Consider the following 24866-nt stretch of genomic DNA (forward strand, 5'->3'; position numbering starts at 1 on the left):
GCCATGCCCACACTTCACCCAGTATTCATGGATACCACATTAAACCTCAGAATGGCAGAGACCGGCAGAAGCACTGCAACACAGCCTCTTGCAACATGCTCCATATGAATTCACAGGAACAGTTGAAATTCACAAGGCCTCCAGGAGAGGTAGTTTCACACCCAGATAGCAGCAGCAAGCTTGGTCTCCAACTTCCTGCCAGTGGCATGGGTACCATAAGGAGCCTGAGCACATGGCAGCATCTGTCATGGAACTGCAGGTGCTTCTGCAACCACCTGGACACGCTCCAGCAGGCCCATTCACACGAAGGCAAGGATTCCCCCTGCTCTGAGACGTTGAAATGCCACTGAACTCTACATCCATGGTTAAAGAAGAACTGCAATTTGCTTAAATCACACAATGAATCTTTGTAACCAAATATCTGGCCTGTTAATTTTCTCAGGCTATTACCTAGGAAGTAGTCAAGACAATTTCCCCTTCTCCACCAGGATGGAAATGTCTTCACCTGAGCCTCAGATTCTTACTGTGGCCTTGAGGCCCACCCCTGCTGACTTCTACATTCTCACTTCATCTTCCACTGATATTAGTCTTTTCTTTCTTCCTTCATAGTCACCAAGTTGCTTCCTACCACAGGACCTTTGCACATGCTATTCCCACTGGTGCAGTTACTCAAAGTGTGGTCTGCAAATTCTAATGGTCTACAAACTGTTACCAGTCCACCACAGCCTTTTGAAACATTTCCTGCATTTGGCTCTGTTTCAATATCCAAATGCATAGATCAGTTGGACAAGTCTCAACAGTTCAGAAGTTGTCAAACACACATGGTCCACACAAGCTACGTACTAGTCATGAATCAATAACAGTGCAACTGGCAGATGGGGGAAAGCAGGTCCTTCACCACAGACAGGTTGAAAAACACTTGCCCAGAATGCTACTCCCCCTGCCTGGAATATGGTTCCTACCCCTTCTCAAACTTAAGGAGAACCCCTTAAGTTCTCCTGACCAGGTCAAATATTCTTTCCTGTAGCACTTTGAAATGCTCCCTCATGGCACTGGCCCCATTTGAAGTCTACATTTGTGTGATTATCTGATTCAATGACTGGTTTCCCCACTAGACTGGAGGTGGAAGGTGTCTTGCTCTACACAACACCCAGCAGTGTGCCTGATACTTCACTGCTACTCTGTTAACGCTTGTGAAAGGAATGAATAAAGAAAAAAAACCTACTAAATCCCACGCTTCCCCATCCGTGCAACAAAGCACCTGGGTCATACAGTGAACTGATACAGGCAATGCAATATATTTTACATTTTTGAGGGATACATGGCAAGAGTCAACATACCTACAGTCTGTACTACCAACTCAGGGACTTTCCACAGTTTTAATATTACACTGCACTACATTCCTTTCGATGCCATCATATTTTTGCAAAGAGTTTCAGCAGGTGCTGCAATTAAAAAAACATCAACGTAGAACAGGAAAAGAGAACAGCAATGTCCAGTATGATTTCAAGGTTTGAAAAGCTGTGCAGTACCCACAGCTACATACATCCCATTAATAAGTAACTGTGGTTATTTAAGAAACTAAAATATTTTTCTTTCAATTGATATTTATTATTTTTTCAAATAGCTACTGAGTTGTTCAGACATAAATATGTATGAGGATGTTTGGAACTAACCACTTCAAAAATGAATCTGTTAGATACTTATTTTAACCTAGGAGCACCAACAATCAAGAAAGTTTACGAACTTCTAACGTAATTTATTCTCACAATAACCTAACAGAACAGATGTTATCCCCATGTTACAGGTATCCTGAGACTTGAAGAATTTTAAAATCCAACTTCAACTCTTCTGTGTCCAAAGTTCAGACTTGGGTCTACTCCAGCAAGCTCAAGCTCCTTGATTTTCACTCAAGTCCTTCCTTGTAACTTTTCCATATCACTTCTCCAGGACCTAACTTACATACTTCATTCTCCACATCTCCCTGCTCCAACAGAGATAATGAAGCTGAAAGCTCCTTTGCCTGGCAATAGAAGTCCCTACTTATGGCCCCTGCCAGGGAGCAAGGCGCAGCCATCTCATTAGCACGTGACTGCCCAGGTGGCAGTCCTCCAAAGCTCCAAGTCCTCTAAAAAATCGTCCACTTTGAATTATTTTTAATATTTCAGATGGGCTGGCCAAGACTAGTATCTATTTTACTCTTCTTCCCTCTTATCTCTCAAGCCATTCTAATAAAGGTATTTCTGGTTCTCATGAACAGCATGAATTAAATGAAGACGCAAAAACGTCAGAACCAGGGCTATTCAAAGTGTGATCACCAAGCCGGCAGTAACAACATTGCCTGGGGTCTTGTTGGCAATGGAAAATCTTGAGCCCCACCCGAGCCCTGCTGAATCAGAAACTCTGGGTTTTAACAAGCTTCCAGGTAATCTGTTACAGGTGAAGTGTGAAAAATCACTGACGTAAACTACCATCAACAAATCCCTTTCCTTCCCTTCCAGAGAAGTCACATCCAGAACGTATTTCTCAGCTTTCCCTGCACTTAGGGTGTGGCTGTTTGAGCTTCAGCCAATAGAATGTGAGCAGTAGTGTGCACACATGTGCACACACATGCACTGGAATGGAGACAACCTACAGCACAACTTGGGAGAGCCTGGGTCCCTGAATCACCACCTGGAAGAGCACCACCTGCTGAGCAACACGCACAGCGGACCACTATATTAATAAGAAAGAAACTTTAATTAGGCCACGGGGATCAGTATCTGTTATAACAGCTGGTAGCCTTACATTAACAGACACAAAAAAACCCTTTTTTATTTCTATTTTCACATCCTTCTACTTGAAATTTGCCCCTCTTCCTTAATGTGGGGCAAAAGACAAACTCCCCCAATGAGAGAAGAACCAGGGTAACTTCTGAGCAGCCAATGCTCAACTTAAATTAAGTGCTGCCTCTGCCTTCTCGAGGAGTGTCTTCCACTTGACCTGTATTTAATGTCACCGTGACTGCAGCTGTGCAGACAATGCTCGTGGCAAGTCACAACGTGAACAATCATCCTTTCAAGCTCAGGAAGGAGACTAGTTAGGCTCACACTGCAGCACGTTGTGCCATGTGTACTCCCCTCCACACGCCTGCAGACACAGAGCTTCAGCATCCCCTTCCACAAGCAAGCATGCCACTCTTTTTTTTTTTTTTTTTTTTTTTTTGAGATGGAGTCTCGCTTCTTCACCCAGGCTAGAGTGCAATGGCATGATCTCAGCTCACTGCAACCTCCACCTCCCAGGTTCAAGTGATTCTCCTGCCTCAGTCTCCCCAGTAGCTGGGATTACAGGCACGTGCCACCTTTTTTTTTTTTTTTTCATTTTTAGTAGAGACAGGGTTTCATCATGTTGGCCAGGCTGGTCTCAAACTCCTGACCTCAGGTGATCTGCCCGCCTCAGCCTCCCAAAGTGCTGGGATTACAGGCGTGAGCCACCACATCTGACCTTTTTTTTTTTTTTTTTTTTGAAACGGAGTCTTGCTCTGTCACCCAGGCAGGACTGCAATGGTATGATCTCGGCTTGTTGCAACCTCCTCCTCCCAGGTTCAAGCAATTCTCCTGCCTCAGCCTCTCAAGTAGGTGATACTACAGGCACCTGCCACCATGCCCAGCTAATTTTTGTATTTTCAGTAGAAACGGGGTTTCGCCACGTTGGCCACGCTGGTCTCGAACTCCTGACTTCAGGTGATCCACCCACCTCAGCCTCCCAAAGTGCTGGAATTACAGGCATGAGCCACCACACCTGGCCACATGGCACTCTTACACAGAGGGAAGTAGAAAAGGAAGGGGATAAACTTTCAATGAAAAGGCAAAGCAACTTGCCCTCAGTTTCCCCATCCACTCTATGCCATTGATTGGAATGAAGCAAAGGCTTAACTTTTCTCTCCTTACCGCTCCTACCAACTTATCCACAGAGAACCTGCCAGCTTGCCAGCTTTTCTGTCTCCTAGAGGCAGCTTCCCAAACGCATCCTGTTCAAACAAACAACTATATATTTGAAGAGGACATTATTTAGGAGCTGGTACAAAGAAATGAATAGAATGCTGTTTCATTTTTTCAGTAAGGATGACAGAATAACCAATTGATGTCACATTATATAGGATATAGGGACACATTAATGATTTTTCATGTTACCTATTTCAAGCTGACATCTCTAACTTTCTGCCTCAGATGGAAAAAGAGAACATGTTTCCACTGCTTTCTAAAATAGTTTCAATGCAAATGGACAGGTTTGAATCATGTGTACTAAGGAGTGTACGCTTCTTCTAAAGACAGTTAAAATTTTTATCATATTTGGAGGGATAATATCTGATTAAAAATTGCAACAGACTAGAAAAAAATTGCAACAGACTAAACAAGTGTTCTCTCAGCATGGCCTTTCACAGTTAAGTCAGCTTGTGTCATACACAGGGTAAGACTGTCCATACAGCATTAAGAAGAATTCCTGCAGGTCACATTCCCGGGTAGGAAAGAAATTACACTTGGTTTCCCACAGGGTCATGGCTTTGTCAGGTGCTGCTGTTCGGAGCTCGCAGCTGTATCTGAAAGTCACAGCTTTCTTTCTAAATGGAATAGTTAACCATATTTCTGGATCAGGCTTCATTAAACCAAGTGAAATTGTTAGATAAAATCCTGAAACATTCTTAAAGATCTTCCCTTCTGGAGAATGGAATAAGGCAAATCTAATTCCTAGGTTCTGGGTTTATCAATTAACTTCTTGAAGCTACAGTGTGCAACCTGACTGCTGTGTTGGTGAACTTAATTGTACACAGAGAGAACATATTTTCTTTGCTATGTTAAAAATAACATCAATAAAAGAGAAAAAAAATCAAAGCATGTGTTGCGGTGAGAAAGGGAAAATGAGGGAAGCAAGCAAACAAACCCATGAGGAAAGCCATCTTCCTTCTCACCAGGCTAGCTTCTTGGTGAAACCCTTGCCCAACCCCAAAGCTGGGAGATAGGGCAAGTGTAGGCCCCTTCCTGGGAAGGGCTGAAGGACAAGCCATTGCCTACTAACATCCTTCAGATATATCCATTGTTTCCAAAAGAAGCACAAATGCACACATATATACCCTCATATACACTTACATATGTGACACACTCACGCTGATGCCCACAAACACACATGCATCTCTCATACACTATACATATAAACACACTCACACAGGTACTTGCATTCATGCTTACACATGTTCACACTCACATACTAACTCACGCACACTTGCACAACTGGAGGCGTCAGGAGTGTTACACACTCACACATTCATAACCACCCATGCACTCACCCCTGAAGGTACATTTGCACATATTCACACTCACCTGCACACGTTCTCAATCACTCACGTCCACACACTGCACTGCCCTTACCTACTCACGGTGCCTTCCCGGTCTTGCATCTCTGAGGCATCATCTGTCTGCACAGGTACCTGTTTCATTGCTGCCTCTACACCCCCATCTACCTGACATAGTTTCATTAAGTTTCGACTTTAGGATGTAAAGTTGACAAAAGCATACGTTTCCTTCGTCAGGGGAGGAACTGGGCCTAGGATTTCACCAACAACCCTTAGCCAAACCCCAGGCAAGAAGAGAAATAGAAAAGAGAGGCCGGTTGCAGTGGCTCATGCCTATAATCCCAACACTTTGGGAGTCTGAGATGGGTGGATCACCTGAGGTCAAGAGTTTGAGACCAGCGTGGCCAACATGGTGAAACCCCGTCTCTACTAAAAATACAAAACAAAATTAGCCCAGCATGGTGGCAGGTGCCTGTAATCCTAGCTACTTGAGAGGCTGAGGCAGGACAATCTCTTGAACCCAGAAGGCAGAGGTAATAGTGAACCAAGATCACACCACTGCACTCCAACCTGGGAAACAAGAGTGAAACTCCATCTCAAAAAAAAAAAAAAAAGAAAGAAAGGAGAAGGAGGTGGGAGCTGCCATGGGAAACAGCTCACTCATGCTGACAGCCAGAAGTTACAGCCAAACTGCAAGAGAATTACTAACACGCATGAAAAAAATATTTCTTTGAAGCACTTTGCTAGACAGGCTGGTCCTAACAAAAAGCAAAATCATTTCATCTAAATTTAAAAGTGAAAATTAAAACAACAAGCATAACGCGCCCAAGAAGGGGAGGTTATGGCCCTCTCTTTCATGACTGAGCAGCACACCTTTCATAGCCACATCACTGCTATTACCAAGAGGGGCTCAGACTCCTCTTAGCCCTGGTGAGGATCAGCCCCTCACTGCCACACACGATGGCCAAGGCCAGGGCCATGAAGGCCCCTTACCTACCCAGGCCCACCTTCTGCCATGTGAAAGAGGAATGAGCAGCAAGCCCCCAGCTGACCACAGCCTCGTGGAGAGGTGGACCTCCCTGCTGAGATCGCCTCGCCTTCCCCAGGCCTCTGTCTTCTGAGACTCATCTGCTCCAAACTGCTGGACTGCATGAACAGGGCCTGTGAACAGATTTCTGCACCCTGTCTTGTCCTGACCAATGGCAACCATGCCATGTTCTTCAGCTTAAGACCCCTCTCCTGGCTGGGCGCAGTGGATCACGCCTGTAATCCCAGCAATTTGGGAGGCCGAGGTGGGCAGATCACGAGGTCGGGAGTTCGAGACCAGCCTGGCCAACATGGTGAAACCCCATCTCTACTAAAACTACAAAAAGTAGCTGGGCATGGTGGCGTGCACCTGTACTCCCAGCTACTCGGGAGGCTGAGGCAGAAGAATTGCTTGAACCCAGGAGGCAGGGCTGCAGTGAGCCGAGACCGTGCCACTGCACTCCAGCCTGGGCGACAGAGTGAGACTCCACGTGGGATAGTTACTACCTGACTCTTCCAGAGCTGCAGTCAACAGACACCTCCATGAACACACAAATGGCAGAGACTGAGACCCTCCCTACCTTCAGCATCTCCCCTCCCCCATGGTTCCCACTAAAGGATTTGCCTGGTGCAAGAACCGAGGAAGGAGCAGCTCTTTCCAGCAATGTACATACTGATTCTGGAGGTTTCAGTAGCCTTCCAGGTCCCTCCTGTGCACAAACATCTAAAACTTCACCATCTCTGAGATCAAGAAGCACCTTGTTTATAAAACTTCCTATCTCCTACTTACAGAAAAACTCAGGAAAAATCAGCAAAATAAAGCACACTCAGTATGTGAAGTGAGGGTCAAACTATGGATGCATTTTCCTGAGTGTCCCGTATGTCTTTAAAATTAATATCATCGGGTAATCATTTATTGAACCCTTCTCATCTCCAAAGATCAACAGACTAAAGTCTACAAAAAGTTTCCTCCTTGGAGCTACCAGTGTCACAAAGGAGGTACCTACACATCTCCAGGTGGGGCTGTAATGCCTTAATCATTGTGCTGAAGAAAAGAACAACATATAACCCCAAAATATGCTCAACCTAGAGGGTAGAAAGAAAAGAAACTTTCTTCCTTCCCTATAGTAGTCTTGTCATCTTAGAAGAGTTTATACTCAAAAACCTTAGAGTTTCTGGCTTGGGAGAAAATAATAAGTCTTCTAGAATTTCTCTCATGATAACCAAACTTCCTGGAAGGAAGACACTGGATCCTACAGCCAAAACCTTACAACAGGTTCCAAGGCACAGCAACTGCAGGCAAACTCAATCCCAGGCAAACTTTAAAATCTGGAATCTTCTTAACTCTTGGAATTCGTGGCAAAGGCTAGAGAAATGCAGTGGTCTTCTTATATCTCTCAGCTACTCGTCTGTGACCAGAGTCCCACCACTGCCACCACCACCATCCTCCCAAACCACCAAGATATAGAGATTCCAACACACCCCAAGTGGTACTAAATTGTCAGAGGGTCCTCATGGTTCATCACCAAGCCAGGAATAAATATAGTCTATTACATAAGAATTATATTAGAACACACTACCAGACTTCAAAATATACTACAAAGCTGTAGTATCCAAAACAGCATGGTACTGGCACAAAAAAGACACATAGACCAATGGAACAGAATAAAGAACCCAGAAATTAATTCCTGTATCTACAGCCAACTGATTTTTGATAAAGGCACCAAAAACATACATTGAGGAAAGGTCAGTCTCCTCAATAAATGGTGTGGGAACAGCAGGATATCCATATGCAGAAGAAAGAGGCTAGACCCTCATCTCTCATCATATACAAAAGTCAACTCAAAACGAAGGAAAGACCTAAATGTAAGACCTGAAACTATAAAACTACTAGAAGAAAACAAAGGGGAAATGCTGTAGCACATTGGTCTGGGAAAATATTTTATAAATTAATAAGACCTCAAAAGCACACACAGCCAAAACAAAAATAAACAAATGTGATCACATCAAGCTATAAAAGCTTCTGTACAACAAAGGAAACAACAGAGTGAAAAGACAATCTACAGAATGGGGGAAAATATTTGCAAACTATTCATCTAACAGAAGATTAATATCCAGTATATACAAGAAACTCAAACAGCAGCAAAAATATAAAAAATTTTTAAAAACCTCACGAATAATGGGCTGGGCATGGTGGCTCACGCCTGTAATCCCAGCACTTTGGGAGGCTGAGGTGGGCAGATCACCTGAGGCCAGGAGTTCAAGACCAGCCTGGCCAACATGGTGAAACCCCATCTCTACTAAAAATACAAAAGAAATTAGCCAGGCCTAGTGGTGTGTGCCTATAATCCCAGCTACTCGGAAAGCTGAGGCAGGAGAATCACTTAAACCCAGGAGGTGGAGGCTGCAGTGAGCCGAGATCACGCCACTGCACTCCAGCCTGGGTAACAGAGTAAGACTCCATCTCAGAAAAAACAAAAACAAAAAACACCAAATAATCTGCTTTAAAAATAATCTGATTTTAAATTGATCATTTAAAAATGATCTGAATACATTGCTTAAAAGGATATACAAATGTCCAACAAATACATGAAAAAATGCTCAACATCACTAATCATTAGGAAAATGCAAATCAAAACCACAATGAGGAATCATCTCATCCCAGTTAGGATGGCTATTATCAAAAAGACAAAAAAATAACAAATGCTGGTGAAGATACAAAGAAAAGGGAACTCTTATACACTATTGGTGGGAATGTAAGCCAGTATAGCAATTATGGAAAACAGTATGAAAACTCTTTAAAGAACTACAGATACAGCTACCATATGACCCAGCAATCCACTACTGGGATTTATCCAAAGGAAAGGAAATCAGTATATTGAAGAGACATCTGCACCCCCAGGTTTAGTGCAGCACTATTCACAATAGCCAAGATGTGGAATCAAGCTGGGTGTCCAACAACAGATGAATGGATAAAGAAAATGTGGTCTACATACACAATGAAACATCATTCAGCCATAAAAAAGAATGAAACCCTGTCATTATCAGCAACACAGATGGAACTGAAGGACACTGTTAAGTGAAATAAGCAAGGAACAGAGATTGAACCACCACATATTCTCTCACTCATGTGTGGAAACTTAAAAAAAATTGACCTCCTAGAAATAAAAAGTAGAACAGAGGATACTAGGGGCTGGGAAGGGGTGGGCGAAGGGAGGGATAGAAGGAGATTTGTTAAAGGATACAAACTTAGAGCTAGACAGGAGGATTTCTAGCATTCTATAGCACAATTCGATGATGCTAATGAATAATATATAGCTTCAAATAGCTAGGAGGAGGATATTGAATGTTCCCAATACAAAGAAATGATAAATGTTTGAGATGCTGGATATGCGAATTACCCTGATATGATCATGATACATTGTATGTGTCAAAACATCACTGTGTAGCCCTTAAATATATACAATTATGTGTCAATTCAGAATTTAATTAAAATAAAAAAATAAAAAGAATGTTTCTTAAAGTTTGGTCCAGTTGCTCTCTGCTTCTGAATCAGTTGAAAAGCTTGTTGAAAATGTGGATTCTGACTCTCAACCCACACCTAGAGGAGCTTTGTGAAGGTCAGGAAGTCAGAAACGTGTACTTCAAGAAGTTTCCCAAGTGATTCAGAAGCACCCTAAAGTACAAAAAAACAGTGCAAAATCAGAGTCAAAAGAAAACCTTACGTTATTCATCACCCTGTTTTTCATCTGGTATGCCAAGCATTTCTCTCAAGCATTCATTCAAACACCTGAGCACCCACACACCCATATAACCAAGATGAATGTTATTGAAGCATTAGCCAACCTCATTTTGTCTTAGTCAAAAAGAGCCAAACCCCAGCTTTCCTAAATCACAGCAGCCCAGACTGTGGATTTCTTGGTTTTGTCACTCTGGAAGTATTTTTGAGACAGATTTAAAGACAATGTTTGAAATCACCTGGCATCGAGTTCCTGCATAATGGGATCATCACCTGGCAGGATGAAGGTGCTCACTTGAGCAGAGGGGCTCCAGGGGCCAGGCTGAGTGAAGCACCTCAAGATTAAGAGCCACCAGCCTGAGAGGCTGCTGCTTCAGGGACCTGATAAAGCACCAGAGTAAGTCACAGTGAACTTCTAACACAAGATGTGATGCACTGAGCTTGGATTTGATCTATGATGAGATTCCATCTGCTTTTGAAGACTAGTTGATTTAAGCCCGAAAGAACTGAAACCTGTCTTATGAGGATTAATATAGGCTTTCACAGTATAGCCTCGTATCCCTCTGAACTATTCACTGTTGAGTTTCTGGTATCTAGGTGAAAATTTTGATACCAACCTGTGTCTTAATGCTCGCAAATGACATTTGATTCTTGATACTGACAATGTCGGAACTTACCTGGAAATGAGCGAAGTCCTGATTCAAGTCTCTGCTTTGTACTATAAGCTTGAACACACACATCCTGAAAGCCACGCTGAAACAATTCTGATACGAGCTAAAGCCCTGGGGTAAGAGTGGGTGAGCAACCCCAGTTTAGAACCCACCACGAGCGAGAGAGATGGGAGGTGTCCTGCGGAGGCCAGGAGAAGCAAACCCATCATCACCAGGCCCCATGGCTCAGCTTCTTCCCCAACATCAACCAAGTCAGTCTCTAAATTCCACCGTCCCTGAATTCAAAATGTCCTTTACTTTTTCTCTAGGGGCAACAAAGCACAGAGGAAGGCGGTGTGATTCGGCAGTCAGAGACCTAATTATGCTCTAAGGCCACGGGTTTTCAGGCTTTACCCACATCAGATTCACCTGGAAGTTAGTTAAAACACAGCTTCCTGGGCCCCTCCCCCAGAGCTTATGATTCAGGAGGTCTGGGTGGAGCAGGAGAATTTGATTTCTAACAAGTTCCCAGGTGATGCTGATGCTGCTGGTAGGACCACACTTTGGGAACCACTTGTTTTCATTTTTGTGACCCTGGGCAAGTTCTTTATCCACTCTGAGACTTGATTTCCACATTTGCAAAAACAAAAAGCTGGCTGATTCACTCTTGCAGTCCATTCCACCGTCTCTGTGCCCAAAGGTCTGCCTGCTGATAAAACAAGAACTTCCAAATGTTCATATCACATTCCTAAATGCCGACAGTAAATCAGGTCTGATGCTGAAGCTCATATTGCACTGCATCAGAAGTTTAATTTACTACAATGCCAACAAGACAGAACTTGAGAGCTTGTGTTTGCCATTTTTGGGGGGTGCCAGTGCTATGGAAATATTGTTTGGCAGGGGCTCACACTCAGGTGTCAGTGTGGTCAACTGCACATAGGTTCTGTGATATGAATAAAGCACTCTGGATAAGTTTATTCAGATGGTTAAAGAGAAGAGAACCCATATAAAAGCTTTTTGAAGAGGGTAGCTCCAGTCCCCAAACTAGGTTTTATTTGCAAGAATTCACTCATTTGTTTTCGGAAAAATTTTACTGTCTACTATGAGCTAGGTATTGTGCTAAGGATACATGTGGAATCGGTGACAATGTCCCCATTCTACTGGGGGAGGGAAGCAGAGAATAAACTATTCACTAAAATGAGTGCCAAACTCTGGCTGTGATTATGAGTTGTAATAGAAGTGAGTCAATTGGTAGAATTTGACTTACTAGGGCCTGTCTGGAGACAAAGGAACTGAGATCTGAGGTGTGAAGAAATGGACTCAGGGAAGAGGAGAGAAGAGAGTTCCAGGCAGAGGACGGAGTGGGTAGAGGGCCATTTGTTATTGTGTTTTTAATAATAAGACAGTGTGTTTGGAGCAGAGAGAAGGAAAGGAGGTGTGTTGTCAGATGGGGCTAAAGACGCAGGCAATGCAAACCATGCTGCGCCTACAAGGCATGCCGGGACTTTCTTTATCCCAACGTCAAGCAGCGGCAGGGACAGAACCAGAGCTACTTTGGAGAAGGAGAATTCTAGCTCCAAAGTAGGGAAAGGCCAGGAGAGAAACCAGGTAGGAGCAGAAAGGCTGCTGCAGAGACTCGCTTTCTCTCAATGTGATGACTGGAGAGACTAACATTCTGTCCCCAAAAAAGTCAACTATAAAACTGGACAAAACTGTCAAAAGCAACCATTTCAGAACAGAAGAAACTGACCAAACTTTGATAAGAACAAGCAGAGCCTGGGGATCACGCCTGGGCTGTCCCCAGCCTCCTCCTAGCAATGCTGACCTGTAGTTCAACTGGGGCGGCAGGGTTCTGCTGCCTGAGGGAGAGGGAGAGGTGAGGGTGCGGGCAATTGCTCACATGATTCGGATCATCATCAGTTAAAGTGGCAATTGCAGGAAGACCCAGTGGGAAGACCAGGAGCTCCACCGGCCTGAGGTTGCTGCCCAGTTTGGAGCAAGCCATGGACAAGCAGACTAGCCAGGGACTTAATTGGGAATTTCAAGAAGTGAGAAAACCATGGGGCGAAACTTTTCATGTATCTGTTAACCAGTGGTTGAGCACAACCGCAGCAGAGACCAAGACACCCCATACATCCTTGGTCAACAGAGCCTATGCTCAGGCGCAGGGAAGAGCGATAGAAAGAGCCAGGAAGGACACGGAAACAGCCTGAAATGTTAATATGCTCCCTCCCAACAAGCAGATAGAGGGGCAGAGGCAAAGCCTTTCTGGCTAAAGCACAATCTCTGACCAACCTTTAGCTAAATACCAAGCATATACATCCAAAATATACAAAGAACTCTTACACCTCAAAACGAAGAGAAGCAAACCATTCAAGAAATGCAAAGTATTTCATTTCACCAAAGAAGACATTTCACCAAAGAAGATACATGAATGGTTAATACATGAAAAGATGCACATTATTAGTCTTTAGAAAAATGCAAATTAAAACCACAATGAGATTCCAGTTCACACCCACTAGAACAGTTATACTTAAAAAGACAATAACAAATGGTGAGGATATGGAGAAACTGGAACCTTTCTACACTGTTGGTAGGAATGTGAAATAGAACATCTGCTTGGGAAAATAAACTTACCCTACAACACATCAATTTCACTCCTAAGAATCTACTAAACAGAAATTAAAACAAATGTCTATACCAAAGACTTATATGCAAATGTTAAAGCAGTATTATTCATAGTAGACAGAAACTGGAAATAATTTAAATGTTAATCAACTGGTGAATGGATAAAGAAAATGTGGCATATCCATCCCATGGCATACTATTCAGCAATAAAAGTGCAACATGGATGAACCCCAAAAACATTATGCTAAAGGAGCCAGATGAAAAACACTACAAATTGTATCATTCTATTTATATAAAATGTCCAGCAAAGGGAAACAGAGAGACAAAAAGATCAGTGGTTGTCTGGGGCTGAGGGTGGGAGCAGGATTAGCTGCAAACTGCTTACAGGGATTTTTTTTTTTTTTTTAATGTTGGTGTTAGAAATATTCTCAAACTGAACTGTGGTGATAGTTACAAAACTATATACATTTTCTAAAAGTAACTCAATTGTATACTTACAATGAGTGAATTTTACAATGTTTAAATTATACCTTAATACAAGTGATATCTACAGTGATCCCGGCAACAGCCTAGACCAAGGTGGTGACGGCAGAGCTTCAGTTGACAAGATTTGATGAAGCAGGAATTCAGTTTTGGGAATACTGCATTTGAAATACCTTACTCCAAGAAATGTCACTTAGCAGTTGGAAGGATGGATCTGGAGCCCAGGAGCAGTCTGAGTTGGAGATGTGAATTTGCAAATCATCTGCAAATAAGTAGAAATTGAGGCCACAGGCATGGATGAGATTGTCCAGAAAAAGGAACAAGGAGGACAACGGGAGGCAGGAAGGAATGGGACTGGGACCAAGACTTGAAGAATTCTAACATTAAACAGGGATAAGAACAGAGAAAACAAGGCAGAGAGGAAAACCAGAAGCACAGAAAGGATAGAGTGACCATGTCAAATGCTGGCAAAATATCAGTAAGAACTGAAACATCCTATTTGTGACCATACGCTCATCTGTTTATTTCTAGATTCATGGATTCCCATGACCCTAATTTATTGTCAAGCAAATCCATTTTTGTTTTGTTGCTGATGATGCACCAAGCCCAAGAGAAAGGAAAAGAACTTCTCTTCCAAACATACTGCCTAAGTCCACCAGCTATTTTCCGATATCCTCATTCCATTTTTACTGGGAGGAGTAGAAACATTACTGGGTTCAAGCCAGGACTGAATTTCAGCTCTGCCACTGATTCACTAGTGGTCTGAAACCAGGTGTGGCAGAGACACACTACTACCTACTAAATATCCATTTCTCTTCTCTCTCAAGAGAACCTTAATTTTTAGTTGGGCACAACATGCTATGCCAGAGTATCTTTCCCAGGCTTCCTTTCACTTACATGTGGTCCACTGACTAAGTTCTAACTAACGAGGAAAAATGCTGTTGTATTGCAATTCCTCCCTCCTCCACCTGCTTTTTGGAAGATGAATGCAATGGCTGAAATTCCGTGCCACACCCTAGGGATGGTGAAGCAGAAAGCTGGAAGGAGCACGGGTCTCTGATTTCTGTGGAATCCACAAACCAAGCCAGACAAGCTACCTCCAAACTGCTTTTATGTGACAGAACACAAAAGCTGCACATTAAAATCCTCTGCAGCCTTTTTTTTTTTTTTTTTTTTTTTTTTGAGACAGAGTCTCGCACTGTTGCCCAGGCTGGAGTGCAGTGGCACGATCTCAGCTCACTACAAGCTCTGCCTCCCGGGTTCACACCATTCTCCCACCTCAGCCTCCCGAATAGCTGGAACTACAGGCGCCCGCCACCACGCCCCACTAAATTTTTTTTTTTTTGTATTTTTAGTAGAGATGGGGTTTCACCGTGTCAGCCAGGATGGTCTCCATCTCCTGACCTCACAAACTAGCCAACTCGGCCTCCCAAGGTGTCGGGATTACAGGCGTGAGCCACCACGCCCGGCCCAGGCTTTTTTTTTAAACAAAGGATTATAAATCATGCTGCTATAAAGACACATGCACACATATGTTTATTGCGGCACTATTCACAATAGCAAAGACTTGGAATCAACCCAAATGTCCATCAGTGACAGATTGGATTAAGAAAATGTGGCACATATACACTATGGAATACTATGCAGCCATAAAAAAGGATGAGTTTGTGTCCTTTGTAGGGACATGAATGCAGCTGGAAACCATCATTCTCAGCAAACTATCGCAAGAACAGAAAACCAAACACCGCATGTTCTCAATCATAGGTGGGAACTGAACAATGAGATCACTTGGACTCAGGAAGGGGAACATCACACACCGGGGCCTATTGTGGGGAGGGAGGAGGGGGGAGGGATAGCATTAGGAGATATACCTGATGTAAATGACGAGTTGATGGGTGCAGCACACCAACATGGCACATGTATACATATGTAACAAACTTGCACATTATGCACATGTACCCTAGAACTTAAAGTATAATAAAAAAAAAAAAAAAGTGAAAAAAAAAAACAATCCCAACCCCTCCACATACACCTGGACCAATTAAGTCAGAATCTCTGCGGATGAAACTCAGGCAGTGGTCGTTTTTTAAATCTCCTCACGTGGTTACAATTGCAGTCAGCTTGGAGACTCACTTCACGTAAATGCATTACTCACAGCCGAACACAATTCCTAACTGATACTCCAAGCTGTTTGACTCTTCCTGTGCCAATGTGAACATCTTTAAAACAGGGGATTATAATGCTTACTGCTCCCACAAATATTTAGTAACTGAGGATACACTGGTGAGTGACTCAGTGTTCCTGCCTTCACAAAATGTACAGGTATGTTGTCTGAAAAATTACATGAATGGGCAAGAGTAACTACATAAATTCTACAATTGTTTGTGGGAAGCATCATCAAAACCCAGGAGAAATCGCAAGGATGAGAAATATACCACCATATTAAAGGAAAGTTAAATCTAATTCCTTATTTCAGCAATGTATTCAGTAATTAATTGCTAAGAATAGTTCAACACTGCTGCTATATCCTCAATGCACACCCCTATACACACACAGTACTAGAAATTATGCCTAGTGTATTCGACATGTCTTAATTTATAATTAAGAACAATGCCACATTAATTCCAAGAAACTCAGACTCCAAGAATTGTATGACAGTTGTATGAATGAAGCATTCACCATTGAAAATAAAGCTTTCAAAATACAGAATCCTTCAGAAACTCATGCGTTGCCATCACACTAAAACCATCACACTTTGTACAGGAAAGAGAGTTATTGCATCATTTTTCAGACTTCACAGAAAAACAATAATTACTCCCCAAAAGACTGTGTAAGATTATATCCGTTAGGGGATCAAATGTTCCAGGTGCTTAGATCCACATTCCAGAGAATCTAATCAAATAAAAAATGACTTATTTTCAGCAAAGGATAGTACGGTTTCTTGACATATCTATGAATTTTGGATCACTGCTTCCAGCTCTGGACAATGAGGAGAACGTGCCCACCTCCAGCTCCCTCCTTGGAATCCAGTCGTGGAGATGCCACGCAAGTAGAGACAGAGTTTCACCGTGTTGCCCAGGCTGGTCTCTAAGTTCTGAGCTCAAGCAATCCGCCCATCTCGGCCTCCCAAAGAGCTAGGATTATAGGCATAAGCCACCGCGTCCGCCAGCTTTAAACCTTTTAAAGCTTAATATGTACGGTAAAGTTTCAAGGGAAACCAATAGAAAATACAGTGCATAAATTCCAAAAGAGTAAGAAGAAAAAAACAGAATATAAACAAAAGAATAAAAATTAAATATATCCTCCAAAAATACAAGATGGGGTGGGGGTAGGAAGAAGAAACAGAAAAAGTTGGACAGATAAAAATCAGTGGTTACAGTGGCACAAACATGTCCAAATGCATTAATCACAAACGATATAAACGCATTAAACTTGCCAGTTAAACAACAGATATTGCAAATTAAACAGATGTTTTAAAAAATCTGAACACCATGCATGTAATCTCAGCACTCTGAGAGGCCGAGGTAAGAGAACCACTGGAGCCCAGCGGCTTGAGACCAGCCTGGGCAAATAGGAGAGCCTATCTCTTTAAGAAATAAAGAGAGAAAAGAAAGAAAGAAAAATTCAGCCAGGTGCAGTGGTTCATGCCAATAATCCCAGCACTTTGAAAGGCCGAGGCAAGAGCATTGCTTGAAGTCAGGAGTTGAAGACTAGCCTGCGCAACAGAGTGAGACCCCACCTCTACAAAAAAATAATTTAAAAATTAGCTGAGTATGATGGCATACACACACCCCTGTGGTCCCAGCAGAGAAACTATTCTACAGAAAATAACAACAATTAAAAGCACCTTAGTAATATTTAATAAAACAGCTTAGTAATACTTAAGCTGTTTTTATTTTTATGAAACCAACTTTGCAGAAGATTAAGCTGTTTTTAAAACTGCATATTTATTTATTAACATAGTTAGAAATAAAACTTTTTTTTTTTTTTTTAAAGACAGGATCTGGCTCTGTCACCCAGGCTGGGGTGCAGTGGTGCGATCAAGGCTCACTGCAGCCTTGACTTCCCAGGCTCAAGTGATCCTCACCTCAACCTCCCCAGTAGCTGGGATTACAGGCACACACCACCACGCCAGGCTAATTTTTGTGGGGTTTTTTTGGTTTTTTGTTTTTTGTTTATAGAGATAGGGTTTCAACATGTTGCCCAGGCTGGTCTTGAACTCCTCAGCTCAAAAGATCTGCCCACCTTGGCTTCCCAAAGTGCTGGGATTATAGGCGTGTGCCGCTGCACCCAGCCAAGAACGAAACTTTAAAAACAAACCATTTACCTTATCATTGCCCCTTCTTTTTCTGCAGCCCTGTGCCTGATAAAAGCTCCAACCCTTGGCCCCTTGGCTGTGCCCACTATGACTAATTTCTCCCTATTTGTCTCCTGTTCAACCCCTGGCCTCTCCTCAGACAAGACCCATTGTTCCCCAAGACCTCTCTTCACATTTCCCCACTTTTCAGGCTCATCCTACAAGAGAAAATTACATGATTTAGGGGCCAAAGCCACTGCAGTCCGTTGTTTTAACAGCAATTACTTTGTCTTTATTCTAGAAGAGAGTTTTAGATATTTATTTTGTACTTTTGACATTCCACTGATGGCATCAATATTAGATTTTCAATTCAATTAACTCTGTGGATGTTATAGGTATTGAGGAGGATCACTTTTTGTTTCTGATTTCCCTTTCCTGCCTTGCTGCATAGCACAGAATGTTCTGAAATGAGTGAGCAGGAAACTTTGTATTACTCTTGTCTTCAACGGAAACATTTCTAAGTATTTCTACCATTAAGGATGATGTTAGCTGTTTGTTTCAGAGAGATATTCTTATAATAAGGAAAAATCCATTTCTAATTTATTAAAGTGTTAATCAAAAATAAATGTAGATTAAGGGAAGCTGGGAAAATGCTATGTGAGAACACGCTATCTCTGCAACTGTACTGTAAATCTAAAAACACTTCAAAATAAGACATTACATGAAAATAGATGTTGACTTTTATGTAGTATCTTTTCAGCATCTATTGAAGAGACCATATGAATTTTGGATACACATTTTAAATCCTGTAGTCAAAGCATAAACTTTTCCTGCTGATCTCCCCACATCCATTCTCACTCATTTCTAATCATCTCCCTCTACTCAACATAAAGGTTTTTCAACAAATGTAAATGAGATCCCCTTGTACTCCTAATTGAAATCCTTAAATGGCTTCCATTGCATTCAAGACAAAATCCAAAATCCTTAAGTGTGCCTACAGGTCTTGCACGATGTAGCTCAGCTCACCTCTGCAGTCTGCTCATTCCGCCTGCTCTGGCCACACTGGCCGTCTTCCCAATGCCCCCACTCTCCTGCCTCAGAGCACTCACCTGTCCTGATCCTACTGCCTGGAAGTCTCTTCCCTACTCTTGGTCTGGCTACTTCTTACTTGTGCTTTCAGATCTCAGCTGAAAAAGGCCTGCCCTTGAGCAAAGTCTTCCCTTTCCCATACCAGGTCCCCTGTCACTCTGCCCCATGGCACACTGCCTCCCTCACATTCCTCACAAGTCATCACTATGTCCTTATTTGTGGGATTATTTGTTAACATCCACACACTCGCTAGCCTGCATGTCCTCGAGGGTGGAACCACATCAGGATTCTTCACCACTGGCTCCTCGTATCTAGCACAAATGCCTGGTACAAAAAGGGCATTTAGGCCAATCACACCTGTAATCCAAGCACTTTGGGAGGCCAAGGTGGGTGGACTGCCTGAGCTTAGGTGTTTGAGATCAGCCTGGGCAATACGGCAAAACCCCATCTCTAGTAAAAATACAAAACATCAGCTAGACATGGTGGTGTGCACCTGTGGTCCCAGCTACTCGGGAGGCTGAGACAGGAGAACTATTTGAACCCAGGAGGCAGAGGTTGTTGTGAGCCGGCATGGCACCACTGCACTCCAGCCTGGGCAACAGAGTGAGGCTCTGTCTCCAAAAAACAAAAACACCAAACAAAAAAAGGGCATTTAATAAGTATTTATAATACTGTATGATTTTGCACAGATCACTTAACGTCGCAGTGCCTCTGTTTCCTATCTATAAAATGGGGCTAAGAAGACCTCACTTCACAGAGCTGTGCTAAGGCTTAAACAAGCTAAGGCACATATAGCACCAAGATGGACCTGGCACACAGACAGTGCTAAGAGGCTGCTTCTTGCCAGTCTTCTTTTTTCTTTTTTTGGAGACGGAGTCCTACTCTGTCGCCCAGGCTAGACCGCAGTGGCACTATCTTGGCTCACTGCCTCCCCGGTTCAAGCAATTCTCCTACCTCAGTCTTCTGAGTAGCTGGGATTACAGGTGCCTGCCACCACACCCAGCTAATTTTTATATTTTTAGTCGAGACGGGGTTTCACCATGTTGTCCAGGCTAGTCTTGAACTCCTGACCTCAGGCAATCCACCCGCCTCGGCCTCTCAAAGTGCTGGAATTACAGGCATGAGCCACTGCACCCGGCCTTCCTGTCAATCTTAATGTAGCCCCTAAGTCAGTGGCCAGCAAGCACCTGTTTCACCCTGCTCACCCTTCTAGGGAGTCTCTGATTCCAAAGAGAGCAGTGAGGAAGAACAGCCAGCTCAACGATCAGAAAGCTGAAAGCGTGGAGAAAGACAGAGGATTTATTCATTCTTGCACTTTTCTGACACTGCCAGTTCCATGCCCTTCCTTCCTCCTTCGTCCCTGCTATAGTCCAAAAGCCACAGGATAAACAAGAAGCCACAGCAAATAGCATTTGCACAGTCTTTCCTACATTTATTCATTCAACAGATATACTAAGCACTTACTACGTACCAAGCACTATTCTAGGTGCCAGGAATATAACAGTGGGAAAACATAACAAAAATTCATGCCTTCATCTCAAGGGCCCTTTATAGAGAACAGGGAAGGCAGAGAAACTAATAATTGCTAATATTTCCCTAACCTTATGATGGAGGCATTATTATCACCCCTTGTTTTGCTTTGCTTTTGGTTTTATTTTATTTTATTTTTTTTTTGACAGAGTCTCACTATGTTGTCCGGATTGGAGAACAGTGGCACAACCATGGCTCGCTGCAGCCTTGACCCCCTAGGCTCAAGCAATCCTCCCACCTCAGACTCCCGAGTAGCTGGGACCACAGGTCACATCACACCACCCAGCTACTCTTTAAAAACTCTTTTGTAGAGACAGGGTTCCACTGTGTTACCCAGGCTGATCTCAAACTCCTGGACTCAAACAATCCTCCCACCTCAGCCTTCCAAACTGCTGGGATTACAGGCATGAGCCACCATGCCCAGCTATTAGCCCTTTCTAAAGATGAGGAAACCGAGGCACAGAGATCTCTCATCAGAGTCACACAGCCAATCAGCAGCAGAGGCAATAGGAGCCCAGGCAATCTGTTCCCAGAACTGCGTTCCTGACTACTGCATTCTTCTGCCCTTTTCTGAAAAATAAGAGTATATAAAATCTTCTACCTCAGAGCAAAGGGCCTCAACTTTGAAGCTTTTTGTTAAAGCAGGGTGTGGGGGCTGCAGGGTGGGAGGGAAACACTGGTCAGGACATGTCAAATATTCACACAGGAAGTCAAGGTGGATGTCTCCTAAATCCAGTGAACACACGTTTCCAGGAATCACCTCCTCAAAGGATTCTGTGGGCAGCTAAAACCTAGGAGAGGGGAAGCAGAGAAGACGAATGGGGAAAACCCAAACTATAATACTACCGCCCAAAAAGTCTTCACAAGGGCTGACGGGTCCCAGCCAGGCTGGAGCCCATATTCTGCCTCTTCCGGCCACTCCAGACAGCTGGCTCCCTCCCTCTCCCCTGCTTCTTCCTTGCCCACTTTAATCCACCTCTCACACCCAGGCTTAGTTGTACTGCTTGATTACCCTTCCCAAGCAAGGGATCCCACGCCTCCCAGACTGGCAGGAAACCAGAGCCCTCAGCAGGCGCGTCGAAGCCACCCAGTCGGCGGATATCAGGGCTGAGGAGAAGAGAGTGCAGCAGGCAGGCCAATTCATCCCAGGCACTAAGGCACCAAGAAGCCAAAATGATATTTGGGCAACCAGACCAGGCTGCCACAAAGGGCTCCTGGAAAACAGGCACATTTTCAAAATGAAATCCACTTGTGGGCTAGCTCTACCTGGCATTTAATTAACCTGAAAGGGTTGGACATACCAAATAAGCCACCAAAAATAAGATTAAAATCTCAACTGTTCCTTCAACACATGCTCCCAAAACTTCACACAACATGATCCACCGTGACCACAACATCCACAGAGTGAAAACACAAAATCCACGGTCACTCAGAGCCTCCTAGGGTGACTCTGGGGCCACACAGTTTACTCTCTGGGAACACATAATCCCAGAGGATAGAGTGGGCTGAAATTGCCACAAACTCGGACTCTCCACAGACTCAAAAGCAACCTGAATCAAAATCATTTCCAATCTGGGTCTGAACCTGTCAAAATCTGTGCCGACAGAGACAGCCGGTGTTTGGCCAGCAAGTTCAAATCAAGGTGGAACTTTCCCAGCTTTCTGGAAAAGGAGGGCATCTGTTATGAGGCAGAGCTGAGATTTTCTCCAAGGAATTTTTCTTGCTACAAGCATCTGCCTATAGGCTGCCACCTGAATATAAAACAAAAGTATAAGTGACAAAGGAATCGAGTAATAGAAGTGTCCACCTCACAGGACTTCAATGACAGCGAAATAAGTTATTTGTAAAATGCTTAAAATAGTATCTGGCACACAGCAAGTAGAATGTGTCTGTCAAATATTAATAACATAAATGAAGGAAATACCAATTACTCTGAACGAAATCACTCTCTTGCCTGCATAGATAGCTTAATTTTTCAGGGACGTGAGTTTGTGATCACATTCTGCATACATACATACATATGAGTTGTGATTTCCTAGTCCTCAAGTCACACGATGATATCAAACTTGTCAATATGTCAAACAGCACGTGGCATTCCACAAAGAGCTCTATGTCAAGGGACCTGATGATTTTTTTCCAATTTTTTCATTTTTATTTTTTAGACGGAATCTCGTTCTGTCACCCAGGCTGGAGTGCAGTGGCACAATCTTGGCTCACTGCAACCTCCGTCTCCTGGGTTCAAGTGATTCATGTGCCTCAGCCTCCTGAGTAGCTGGGATTACAGGCATGTGCCACCACACCCACCCGCAGCTAATTTTTGTATTTTTAGTAGAGACAGGGTTTCTCCATGTTGGCCAGGCTAGTCTGGAACCCCTGACCTCAAGTGATCCACCTGCCTCGGCCTCCCAAAGTGCTGGGATTACAGGCGTGAGTCACCACGCCCAGCCAGAACCTAGTGAATTCTCATCACAATAGACAAGATGAAGGCCTAGTGAGAGAGGAGGCCAAAGATTAATAAACATCACTGAATTCCAAGCACTGACTATGATATTCTTCAAATCTGGCTTGAAATATCCATCATACCACTCCAGAAAAAAAACGAACACTTCTTAGCAAGACAGTAAAACATTCCCTGACAAAAAAACCTATCACTTGATTGATTATTCTGACTGTTCCCATCACCTCAAGAACAAAAAAAAAAAATGTGTTCTCCACAGATGAACAAACACATATTCAGATCCAGCCTGAATTTTGAGCAACAGTCACCACATTCAACTTTATTAATCTACTCTCCTATGGAAGGAACATGAGTTTGGGGAGTGTCTCCTGCTAAGTTCCTTCGATTCCACAAACAACACCATAGTCACTGTCCATGGCTTCAGTTGGCTCTGCTGCCATTTCAATTTGCCAAGCAAGAACAAACAAAGCAATCTATTTCACAACAAGGGAACCAAAAAACTAACCCCTTTCCACTTTGTTCTTCACCCACCCCACAACTACCTCTTAAATTATTTTTCATAAAATATATATGACCCACTTCAACTCTCCCACAAGCAGACTAGAGCCAAAAAAAAAAAAAAAAAAAAACTGGGAAATCATTTAGCCTCCTACTATTATTATTACCAATAATATTATGACTATCTCTGCCAATTAAACTAGAAACTTCTTTGACATTATGTCACTCAATTAAACATAGCTCTGGGCTTGGCATAGTGTCGTGCATATGGAGGAAGTTTGCCCTAACAGGTCCAGGGCAAAAGATCATTAAATAGAAATGTATCCCTCCATTATCATACTATCTATTATCACCACCATCACCACCAGCACATAAAGCTCTTTAAAGCCAAAACTATTCTCCATAACCAGGGACATTTTGGGTACTTTATGAATATATACAGCTAGCAAAATGACCAATTTCCAATCAATCAGGACTTGATGAATTAGGTCCATGTTGATGAATCAATCTTGAGGCCATCCTGACCCTCTAATCCTCCTCCCCCACTGGTTACTCCTCTCCTCTGAGCAGGAAGAAAAGGTGAGAACCAAATCTGCCAAGCATGGTGAACCACTAGTGGATTGGAGTCAAATTTCAAGACAAAAGAGGTTGTACCCAATGGTAACAACTATGTTTTTAGATCATCCATGGCTAAAAGAAAACTCACTGAAGTAAAACTCGATTTTGAAAAACTGTCACCTGCAGTCACTGAAGACAGCCTGCCTGTGAAACCCACTTCTGTAGAAGGTTTTATGTTAAGAGAACTTTTATGGCTGTAGAAAGCAGATCATTTCTGCAGCCTTTGGGAGCAGTGAAATTACACAGTCAGCCTCTGAATTATTGATGTCATAATTTATTGAAAGGTGTCCATTAGGTCATAGGTCACACCTCAGATGCAATGATGCACAGATACACAGATGCACAGACCCATCACAAGGTCTGTGACCAGGGAGTAAAGGCAATAGCAAGCCAATGGCTTTTGAGGATCTGCTATATGCAAAGGCCCCATGGTATCAGACCAAAAAAGAACTCTAGGTCAGACCAACACACAGAGCTTCCAGCATACTCATCTGATTATCTCATTCTGTCATCTTAAAAAT

The 24866-nt window shown here is 43.1% G+C and overlaps 1 protein-coding gene across 7 annotated transcripts in view; it reads right to left on the reverse strand.

The window, feature by feature from the left end:
- Positions 1-24866, reverse strand: part of OSBPL10 (oxysterol binding protein like 10) — a 328443-nt gene that overhangs the window by 225834 nt on the left and 77743 nt on the right. The gene's annotated exons all lie outside the window — the stretch shown is intronic.

Source organism: Chlorocebus sabaeus, chromosome 15, assembly GCF_047675955.1.
Source record: "Chlorocebus sabaeus isolate Y175 chromosome 15, mChlSab1.0.hap1, whole genome shotgun sequence".
Classification (NCBI taxonomy): Eukaryota; Metazoa; Chordata; class Mammalia; order Primates; family Cercopithecidae; genus Chlorocebus; species Chlorocebus sabaeus.